This window comes from Protomyctophum bolini (assembly GCF_963924005.1).
Source record: "Protomyctophum bolini genome assembly, chromosome: 7".
Taxonomy (NCBI): Eukaryota; Metazoa; Chordata; class Actinopteri; order Myctophiformes; family Myctophidae; genus Protomyctophum; species Protomyctophum bolini.
Genome location: NC_137868.1, coordinates 10,734,123 through 10,746,094, shown reverse-complemented (window position 1 = coordinate 10,746,094; position 11,972 = coordinate 10,734,123). Strand labels below are relative to the sequence as shown.

The window sequence follows — 11,972 nt, the reverse complement described above, 5'->3', positions numbered from 1 at the left end:
CATCCAATCCTCCTCCATCAACGCTTCTTCTGTGAGTCCCTGAGTCGAATAGGTCTCTCTCTCTCTCTCTCTCTCCTGATAGAATCTGTGAATATTAGATTAGCAGCGGAGGAGGTTTATTCTTCCTCCTGCGGAGTGTGTGACCTTAGCCGCCCTTCAGGAGAGAAGGCATAGCGGTGGATAATGAGAGTGGTAGCTATAGCAGGCTAGCAGACAGGCAGCGCGGAGCTGAGCGGAGCCGGGCGGGGGCCCCGTTCGCTCGCGTGCCGGACAGGACAGGACAGGACAGACAGGGGCCTGACATCCTCAGCTACGCCCTTCACTCAGGGAAACGTCAATACGGGGAGGCCTTATGTTTTATGGATTATCTGCTTTAGCAAAACTACTGTGAGAGGAAATACAACTCTCCCTTGTCATGTTCCTTCAAGTTCTTTTTAATGTGCGAGACCACTCGCCGACACAACAAGGGGTGAAATTAGAGAGGCTGTCTCTTTTTTTCTCCTTCTTTTCATTTCTTTTTCTTTTCTCCCTCTATCTGCCTTTGTTCCTGCTTATACACCCCGCCGTGTGCTTTGATTCATCAACAACTTCCCTCCTATGCACATTTGGAGGAGCCTTGTTTGTCTTTCCGGGGTTGAGGGGGCTGGACGTGGGTTTGACTCTATGACTCAGACAGATTGGCATGTGGAGGTGAGACTAGAACACATGCAGCCTGCCATAATAGACCAAGAGAGACGCTCCATTTCTCCACTGAGAATTAGCCGGTCTCTGAGCTTCCTGGATATTTGTTCTTTTTCCCTGCCTTTCTTTCCTCTTTCTCTCCCTATATTGGGGCTTTAATTCTTTATTTACCTCTCCCTCTCCCCCCTCTCTCTCTCTCTCTCTCTCTGCCTCGCCACCCCCCCCCCCCCTCCCACCTCCTTTTTTCATACGTTTAATTTGTTCTCAGAGGACAGGCAGATACAGTGCACAGTAAACAGACTAAATAAATCATGTTTGGGCTGTTTTTGGGTCTCACCAGGCTACTGTGTGTTGGTTTTTATCCCCAGGAGGGGCGGAGTGGGAGTATAGAGGCTTTGCTATAGTAGTAAACGGACCTGAGCGACGCAGCCCTGTTATCCCACTTTAATCTGGCCCACTGGGGCCGGGGGAGGTCGGGGCGCGCTACGGCGACTCCGCGGTCCCAGAAGGAGCAACGGACGGACGCACGGACGGAGGGTCCATGGGGTGGAGGAGGAGGAGGAGGTGGGGACCGAACAGAGGAGAAAGGCGGGGGGGGGATTTCTCGGTGTTCCCTCAATTAGGCCTGATTATTTCTTTGTTGTTCGAAGGCGCCAAAAATAGCCGCTGTGCAAGTTTTGCACCGTGTTGAGAGCTCCTACAGTACGTTGGTTATTTTCTGCTGCGCGACGCCGACGTACGACGCGGTTTATGCATTCGGCTCTTTAACCCATTCCGACCTGAGACCAGATTCTATAGATTGTCTTCTAAATCAGGACCGTTTTATTCTATATGAGTGGTTTCAAACATTTTTGAGGGTCAATGACCCCCAGAATGATATGTATTTGGCCACAGACCCCCATCTCAAAAGACTTTGTTCCTGGACCTCCCAGAAGCAAAGATTTGAGTTAAAAACGTTTGCGGCCACATTTTCACACATTTTCTAAAATAGCAGCTTGTAGTGCGGCACCGCGAGCTTGTAGATCTGCTATTTTTCAACGGCTAAAGTATAAAATAAAGTGGTTGAAAGCTAAAGCGACACAGATGCGTTCCCGTCCTCACTGGTTTAATTAGGGGCTACTGTGTCATTGCGTTTGACTATTCTAATGAGTCCAGCCTATAATAATGACCTTGGCCAGCGAGACTCCAGCAAACAGGTTAATAGAGTCACTAGGCCTTAAACTGACACATTACGGCACAAAATAGAGACTTGTTACATTTCCTGTGATGAAATTATTATCCTCTCTATTGTATTCATTGTGGAAATTATAAAGATAACAACAACAAGCTCAACCCCCCCATCGGCCTTCACCTCTTCCCCCAGCGCATGACTCTCTCTCTCTCTCTCTCTCTCTCTCTCTCACACACACATACACACACACACACACACACACACACACACACACACACACACACACACACACACACACACACACACACCTGAAGAGACCTCATAAACATACTGTAAGGAAACCCGCATTACAAATTACAGTACATCATAGAAATTGTGCAGCAAGCTTTTTAAAATACCAGTGCTGCCAGTTGAGGCGCTTTGTAATTTATCCCTTCACGGCTGTTAGCCGCGCCGCGCGCGGCGGTGATTTATTTGGTTTAAGAGAAGTTTTGTTTAGAGAGATAATGAGCAGGACTTCTCTTTAATGATTTAACACGGAGGAGCGGTGGAAAGGAGAGGAAGAAGGGGGGGGGGGGGAGGGGAAAAAAGCACATATATTTTTCATATCTCTAACTGCACTGCAGAGAGGAAGTGTTGAGGAGGCAAGGGGAGAGAGAGAGAGAGAGAGAGAGATACATTAGCCAGAGAAGCTAACAGCTTTTAACAACCAGTGTTTCTGATTCGTTTTGCTTTCTTGGTGTAAAATGAGACTTGTTTTCCCTCAGTATTTTAGCGTGTTATGTATATTTCACTGGAAACGTTTCTCGCTATACGTGTTTTCCGTCATACGCAAATAGTGTTTCCTCCTCCTCCCCCCCCCCCCCCCCCGACCGTACGTAAAAGTGAAACGTGTTCCTGCTGATTCCACACAATCTGCCTTCGTTTATGAATTCATATTTGAAGCACGCTGTATAGCTTCATGTACAACCAACGATCTGCACCTTGTTCTATACACACACGCACACACACACACACACACACACACACACACACACGCACCCACACACACATACACACACACACACACACACAGACACACACACAGACACACACACACCACTCTCATTCACTTTTATCTCCGCACTATGAGACACAATCCCTATTCTCTCCCTTCTTGTTCAGCGTTTTTAAGTTGCCCCCTTTTTTTTTAGGATTTAAACCCCAAATTAAAGCAGTTAATTAGAAAATATAATGAAGCCGAATAGCGTATTATGCAAACAAGCGCCATGACGCTCCGAGCAAAGAGGGGGGCTTTGCAACGCTAAAAAAAGTGCCACCGGCACATCGGCGACGATGATATCAATAATAGATGACTTCATCAATCGCTGTTCTCTTAAAGATGGAAATGTGCTGTCGGGAAAGGGACCGCATTTTTATTTTTCATTATTATGTTTATTTCTGTCTCCTCCTTCCCACTCCCTCCCTCCCTCCCGCAGCTGAACGTGTGTGTGTGTGTGTGTGTGTGTGTGTGTGTGTGTGTGTGTTTCATCTCACATTAGGGTGTGCTCTGCATAAGTGCAGGTGGAACTTCTCTGTGCCTCTAAATGATCCTTTAATGGAACGGTGTGCAGCGGAGCTGAGGAACTCTATGGGGCGCTGCCACCGCCAATGAGACAGTCTGCTCAATCAATCCGTCAAGGCCCATCACCTGCCTCAGCTAGATGATCCAAAACTCTGGAGACAGAGCGTTTTATGTACCTAGCTCTGAAAATGGGAGGGCACACACACACACACACACACACACTCACACACACTCACACACACTCACACACACACACACACACACACACACACACACACACACACACACACACACACACACACACACCTTTGCACGCACACCCATTCCAACGCAGCTGGCTGGCTGGTGCCGGCCTGCGGTGCCGTTCCTAAGTGAGAGGTGTCTGTTCTAGTGAAGGTTCCTTGACGTTGATGGGCTGTCAGAGCCAAACATTTTGCCTCTCCTTTATTTCTTTTTTATCAAGATCATCTCAGAATATCACATCAAGTGCTCGCTTCACTCTCGCTTCACTCCGGCGCCGGGTGTAAAAATCAATTCCGACACGTCTTATTTATTTATTTCCCCCCCCGCCTCGCCTCGCCCCAACCCGCACTGCCCCGCCCGCCCCGATATATAGCTGTTACATTACGGGAGATTTCCATAAGCGGAGCTCTAAGAAGCCCGAGCGATATTGATGCGGAGTCACCCCTTCCTTCCATCAAACACAGTGACAGCACCGCAAACTGGATTTTACCTCTCTCTCTCTCTCTCTCTCTCTCTCTCTCTCTCTCTCTGGGTCTCTCTCTCTGGGTCCCTCTCTATCTCTGGGTCTCTCTCTATCTCTTTCCACTCTACTCCACTCTCCCCTAAGTTCATTGCCTGGGCCTCATATAGTATCCCTTCTTTCTCCCCTTCATGCTTTTCTCCACCCCCCTTCTCTCTCTGTCATTCTCCCTCTCCCCCCTACCCCCCCCCCCCCCTCTCTCTCTCTCTCTCTCTCTCTCTCTCTCTCTCTCTCTCTCTCTCCCTGTCCGTCTCCATCTCTATCAGCCAGATTGACACCACATTTTAGTTTCGGGTCATTTAAGAAGTGCCTCTCTCTCTCTCTCTCTCTCTCTCTCTCTCTCTCTCTCTCCCCCCACAGTTCTTCCGCGGGCCTCCATTAGACACCTGCTTGTATCAGAGCCTGATCCGGTGGAACTAGACTCCGCTAAACTCCGCCCGTGTCTCTCTTTCCTCCTGCCTGTCTGTCACAAAGTTAGTCAGTCTGTCAATAACGAGGCCTATCTTGAAAGTTCTCTCTCTCTCTCTGCGTCTCCATCCATCCTGCCTGTCTGTATGACTGCTCTCTCTCTCTCATGTCAGCAGCTGTCTCGGCGCTCCGGGGTTCTGTCAGCCAAGTGTTGGAGCTCTGTTCTTCTGTCAGTTTACCTGCCTGTCAAAGCCACTCACTTTAGACATCTACTTCTTTTCCCGTGTTGCCATCTCTCTCTCTCTCTCTCTCTCTCTCTCGTCAGGCTGGGGTTCACACGACATAGAAAGCAGATCATTGCTCTCGTCTGATTATGTTTACGCGCGAGGATGAGATTTTTGTCCTGGAAATGGGAACTTTTTTTTTCTTTCTCCGCCACAGACCAAACATAGCCTAGCGATGTGCCCATTGAAGCTTCAAACAAACTATTTTGAGTCTGTTTCAATGGTAGATTGCGGGTATAGGACTGAATGACGGAGGTGAGAACCTGATGGGAGAGAATGAGGATGGTGCACTCACGGAGAACTAAGGTGTTTTGAGATGTTTGCTGCTGAGGTGGTGATGTCGTGTTGGCGCAAAACATTACAAAAAAAGGATCTCTCCACATGCTGCGTTCCTCACTTGCAATTAGAGCACACGGTTGATCACCTGACGGCGCTCGGCTGTTGGCACGGGCGGTCGACCAACTTTTAATTGCGAGTGCAGCGCGCACGAGTGTCTTTTCTCTGTGTCGTTTTTTTCTCTTATTTTTTTCTTTCCTGCACGGCTGGCTGGCTGACTGACTGACTGACTGACTGACTGACTGACTGACTGCCACCAGGAATATTCAGGTGCGCAAAAAGAGCTGCCGCGGAGGTATCAGAAGTCTGAGCGTGGGTGAAAAAAAAAAAGACAGAGGACTTTGACAAGGAAGCAGTGCATGCTGGGAGGCTGGGGCACACAGGAAACGAAGGGGAAAAGATGAAGGGGGGCAGGGGAGGGGGGGGGGGAAGGAGGCGCTTGCAGAAGTTAGAGAAAGGAGGCGCATGCATGCAGGGATATGGAAGTGGAGGAGGGTGCAGAGGAAAGCATTCTCGTTGCCAATGGCAGACAGAGAGGCACTGAGGGACAACGCGATGGAAGAGAAAATGCTAGGGGTGGCAGGCAGGGGGACTGGAGGGGAGAAAGGGGGCAATGAAGGTGGGGTGGGGGTGGAGGGGGGTCTGAAGGGAGGTGTGGTAGCAGGGAGAGCCGCAGGGGAGTGGAGGAGGAGGAGGAGGGGTGTACCGTAGAACTGCTGATGGAAGGCAGAGTCACTGAGGGATAGATAGATGGAGGGGGAATAGAGAGAGAGAGAGAGATAGATGGAGGGGGAATAGAGAGAGAGAGAGAGAGAGAGAGGATGGTCGGGGGGAGACGGAGGGAGGTGCAATAAGTGTCTTTGGAGGAGGAGGAGGCGGGAGGCGGGAGGGCTGTGGCTGCTACCTGCTGCTGATGGCACTCAGAGTCAGTGAGGGATGGAGGGCGCTCCAGCTGTGACATTAAAGCAGCAGGTGGAAGCCATCATTAGGACTGGCACAGGAGGCTGTGGATGAGCCCTCACACGCTCATTTCTTTGGGGCCCGACGGACCACTGCAGTGCATAATATGGAGTGTGTGGGGTTATATGCGCCCGTTTGTGTGTGTGTGTGTGTGTTTGTGTGTGTGTGTGTGTGTGTGTGTGTGTGTGTGTGTGGGCGCACGTGTCCGTTTGAATGTATGTAACTGTGTGGATGTGTGTGTGTGTCTATTTGTGCATATAGAGGCAGAGTGTGTGTGTGTGTGTGTGTGTGTGTCCTCAAAGGGAGCTGAAGCATAGCCCCATACCTTCAGACTGAGTCCCCCCCACCCAACGGACCCCCCCCAATCTCCCCAAGCTTCAGTGCACAGCTCCGTGAGGGTTGAGTGGATCCCAACATCTGGCACTTTCTTCTCATTCTGCCTAATGGCTCCTCGGTTACCTCTTCGCCAATTTACAACGCAGAACTTTGCCTCGACTTCGTTGCTGTTTTTCACCTTCCGAGTTTAGACCAGTCTGTTGTTGTTTTTTTTTCTCCTTCTTTCTCCCAGCTACTGTAAAACCTTCCACACCAGTCACGGTGGGCTCCTTTAGAAAGGAGCGGGTCCTATATGGAGAGATGTATAAGAGGAGTTATACATGGAGAGATGTTATAAGGAGTTATAGGAACGTTAACGTGTAGCCACTCCGTTTCTGGGTGCGTTGCTTCGTTCCGGGTTATAATATGCTATCGCTATAGACGGCACGAGTTGTGCAAAGTGTGTCACGTCTGACACTTCGCCCGTCCCAGCGTGGCGTGTGTGCGTGCGGCTCTCGGAACGGTGGGGGGGGGGGGGGAGCCGAGCCGTGCTCGGGGGGGCCCTTTCCTTTAGATCTAACCCTCCCTTCCGGATCCCTATAGCTGGATCCAGCTAGGGCCTCTCTCCCTCTCCCTCTCTCTCTCTCTCTCTCTCTCTCTTCAGGAACACCGGCGGGCAAAAATGAAGTTGTTTGTATCAAATATTGACACGTTATCTCTTCATCGTCAGGCTGGCGGTGAGGGAGGGAGCGAGGGAGGGAAGAGAGAGGGAGATAGATTGTAAGTGCGGGTAATTGAGCCGTGTCTCCCCTGCTTATCGGTAAAGCTCCGGCACGTCACGGACCTAACGAGGTGTGGCGCGCCGATTAGTCTGAAGGGAGAAGTCGAACGAAGGAACGTGGTATATATATACGCCATCTTTCTCCTCTTCTTCCCCTTTTTTTACAGTCTTCGTTTCTTTTCTTCTCTTCTCTTTTTTTTTGTATCAAGGATGGATATTATGAGCCTCCCTGGAGGGCAGACGCACAGCCCTTATTAGTTCAATGCATGGGGGGGTGATATGGGGGGCTGATATGGATGAATGGCATGTTAAAGTATCCCTTTGTAACAATAACCATCAGCGGCTGTGATCATTTCAGCTGATGATGCTGCCCAAGGCGGTGGGGGGAGAGGGGAGGGGGATACGGCCTTGACCTGAGTGGGAGGAGCTGCACCTTGTTCTATCCACACACGCACACACACACACGCACACGCACACGCACACACACACACACACACACACACACACACACACGCACATACACATGAAGGGCAGGGTCCTGACAATAGAGGCTGCTTTAAACAAATTGATCTGAGCCCTTTAACATGTATGTGTGTGTGTGCTGTGGAGTGTTCATTTAACTATGAATCGGTGTGCTAATGTCAACAGCTGGCCCCATAACAGAAGGGTCCATTTGGTTGCATTTCGTCTCTGTCGGGCACAGACCTTGTGCAGTATCTACTAATAAACCAATGCTCAGGATTTGACTGTGTGTCCTGTGTGTGTGTGTCTGTGTGTGTGTGTGTGTGTGTGTGTGTCTGTGTCTGTGTCTGTGTCTGTGTGTGTGTGTGTGTGTGTGTCCTGGGTGCCTGCGTGCGTGCACATATTTTAGCGTGCACGCTAAAATATGTGTGCCTGTATTTCTGCGCATGTGTCCGCTTGTGGTATAGCTCTCTATGCTCTGTGCATGTTTTAGCATCTGTGCATGGCTATTTTTATTTGTGTGTGTGTGTGTGTGTGTGTGTGTGTGTGTGTGTGTGTGTGTGTGTGTGTGTGTGTGTGTGTGTGTGTGTGTGTGTGTGTGTGTGTGTGTGTGTGTGTGTGTGTGTGTGTGTGTGTGTGTGTGTGTGTGTGTGTGTGTGTGTGTGTGTGTGTGTGTGTGTGTGCATTTGAGTGCGTGTGTGCGTGCGCGTGTGTGTGCATGTGAGTGCGTGTTTTCGTAACTTCGTGTGTGTATGTGTGCATGTGAGTGCGTGTGTTCGTGTGTGTGCGTGTGCATGTGAGTGCGTGTGTTCTTGTGTGTGAGTGCGTGCGTGCGTGTGCATGAGGTCCGTGCCAGGTGGCTCCATAGGGCATTGCCACTCATGAACGCTGAGAATAAAATCCACTGGAAGAAAAAAAAAAATGAAAAAAAGGAGCGAGATGAGAATCTCACAACATGCCAGTTTGATTTGTAATCCTCGCTATCAAAGAATGCTAATTAAAATCATATTTTGCATATGTCTTGTCTTTCATGCGCATATGCAAATCACCCCCGTTGGCTTTCAGCACTCTGTAATTAGGTTTATGAAGGACAGCTGTAATACATAATTAACAGAAATGTTTGCAAGCTCGTTTCTTTTTTCTCCCCTCCTTCACGTCTAAACGCGGTGACTTAAACAAGCACCCGTGAAGTGTTTCAAGGCCGTGCGTCTCTCTCAAATATATTGATTAATTCTTTCATGCCTTTTTTTTTTGTTCCTTCTTTTTTTCCCAGAAATGATCTTAATTAGGCTGTTTGTTTATTTATAGACGACGCAAGTCAGTCAGTGGCGCCTGCAGTGTCCCAGCCAGGGACACGTGCGCATTTCTTTGTGTGTGTGTGTGTGTGTGTGTGTGTGTGTGTGTGTGTGTGTGTGTGTGTGCGTGCGTGTGTGTGCGTGTGTTGAGAGGGGGTTTAGTCATGCACTGGCTCCCAGTTTAAGTCCCAGGCAACATAACATTGTGGACTGATGGATGGCTTTAGTTAAGAGTGAGCAGGACACGGAGTGATGATGGCAAATCAAACAGCGTGAACCGACGAGCTTGAATATTTATGCGGCGGTGTTAGTTAGCGTCGGCCTGAGGGCCACGGCTGACAGACGCCACTTCTGGGCCATGATGGCTTGCATGAGACAGCCCGTGTGTGTGTGTGTGTGTGTGTGTGTGTGTGTGTCTGAGTGTAGCCAGACATGGGGATGCGAGAAGAAACAGTATGTGACACAGTGATGTAAACGGTGAAATAATTATGCATGCTTTTTATTATGACAAACCGATGATGCACACAGTTAAGGAGCTACAAAGCGACATACCGAGAGAGAGAGAGAGGATGTCTGGAGAGACACTTGAACATCTAGACAGTTTGGAGACAGGCTATTGTTTGCTATAAGAAACGTGTAAATATCCTTTTCTCTCAACATCCAGTCAGCTGTTAACGGCACTAGGATAAGGAGCCGAGCCGTTGAAAGACACTTTCAACACATATCATGGGCGAAAATGGGAGGTTTGAATGAGCATTATAGAAGAGCGGCTTGCGTTTTCAGCTGGGGTTTTCAGGCCTGGGTGGACACAGAGCCTTTAAACCTGATGTATACTTAGTTGTGCGCTGGGGCGTGGACGGGAGACTGCCCACAGGTCAGACGTCCTGTTAGTCAGACCTGCGTGGCGGGTTAAAATATTCCTGTGAGGTTGGTGTTATACATAGGTTAGGGTTTGGGATAGTGTTAGTTCGGAATTATGGAATGTCGGAAATTCACATTTTGAACTTATAGATCTGCTATTTTTAATGTGCAACACCAGTCGTTCCATGTCATTATTCCGACCTCTCAATAAAAAATAGCAGATCTATAAGTGATCTGAAAATGTGGGTTAATGTGACATGTTGTTTGCTTGTTTCTGCTATTTTGGGGTGCGTGTGCGACACCGGCGCTCTGCTAAGTACAAAGCGAGCCTTTTCCAGTGGGGGTTTTAGGGGAGGATCTGTGTGCGCGCTGCGCGGTGACACCGTCCCAACCACAGGACTGCTGGTTCAACTCCCTGCTGCCTCTTTCATGTAGCTTCTAGTCCGCAGCTCTCAGATGTGGTCGTTGTCTGTCAGACGCACCATAATGGGAAGCGATGGGTGCTAAATGAAAAGGCCAGGGGATGAAAACGCTCGGAGAGGCAGCTTGGGATCCCTGGCTAGTTGGGTCTGTCATCCCGTTCATTATGTTTTCACATGCTGTTTAGCCCATTTAGACCCAGAGGAACGCATCGGCGTCGCGTCATAGCTTTTTACCGCTTTTAACCATTATTTTAGCTGTTGAAAAATAGTGAAAATGTGGCGCAAATCTTTGAATATATATTCAAATATAACGTATTTAGGGTCCTTGACATGAAATAGTTTGAACACCGATTTGAGCACTGATTCTAGAAACATAGGTTTTTCAGAAAACTGTCATGATTTAGACGACATTTTGTAGAATCCGGTCTCCGGTCTTAATGGGTTAGGAGACATAGTAAACTGCATGTCCTTAGTCTCTGTCAGGCCATTGTGGTCGATGGCTGAGCAATAATAGTGCCCCAGTATTGTTTGGACTGTAGCGTGTGTGTGTGTGCGTGTGCCACTGCAAGTATATCCTCCATTCTACCACTGTGTTTGTACATGCTTGTCACGTAGTATACTCTTCTCTGTAGCCTTTGTGACACACCCTCCCTTTTGTCTGTTTGGAAGACCCCAACCACCAAGATCGCACTCGTGAACCAGTCACAGGCGCCTGCGGAGTCACTGTGGTCATTTTTGTTATTGAGTTATTATAATGCAGGTCTGGAAATGGTGGGGAAAGTATATGAATAGGACATGAATTTGAGTGTTTTGAAATGGGAGGTTTGCAAAAAACTGTGAAGTCCGCTGATGTCCGCTGATATGTGTCGGGTCAGCCTCGGTTCACGTTTGACCGCAGGACAGGTTATGAAGTTGTTGAGTCACAGTCCAGTCATAGAATATTATGATCATAGTCATAATTATAGAATTGTTGTGAAAAGCTTTAAAGTGAGAAGTGATTACCCAATTGTCCAGTCAAAATCTCTAAATCTCACAATCACATTGTACTCTTGCAGTCAAGATATTAAAGCAAAGTTATACACTTTGGTATAGATGTTTAAGTTGCATAGTAACTTTGACATGATGTAACTGCAAATGTTGTCGAGATGTCTTCAATAAATGGTGCATTTATAAATGGTGCATTTATATAGCGCCTTTATCCAAGACGCTTTACATAATATATTGTGCATTACGTTACACACACACATTCATACACCGATGGCAGCAGAAACCATGCACCAGGCACCAACCAGCACATCAGGACTAATTAGGGGTTCAGAACTCTGGGGGAGCCCGGGTTCGAGCTGGCAACCTTGCGGTTACCATCCGGCCACTCTACCCCTGAGCCACCGCCACCCCTATCAATAGTCCAATAGTTGCACTGTTGGTTAGAAATTGATATCCCAAAATAGTCTAAACTCTCTAACCAACATTCTGGCAATATATATAACATTACAAAACCGACATTTATTTTTTATCAACCTCCTGTTGATTTTACTATTCGAATTAGGAAGAAGATCTTCAATGTATCAGTGGATCCGGATTCATATCTTGAAATTATAAAAATCAGGAAGTAAAAATAGTTTAAAGAAAGTAAATGTTGTGTTTATAATGTTGCAAATTGGCAGTA

The 11,972-nt window shown here is 48.2% G+C and overlaps 1 protein-coding gene across 1 annotated transcript in view; it reads left to right on the top strand.

Moving 5' to 3' along the window:
- znf407 (zinc finger protein 407) overlaps positions 1-11,972 on the top strand; it is a gene marked incomplete at its 3' end in the record, with an annotated part of 189,916 nt that overhangs the window by 61,246 nt on the left and 116,698 nt on the right. The window lies entirely within an intron of this gene.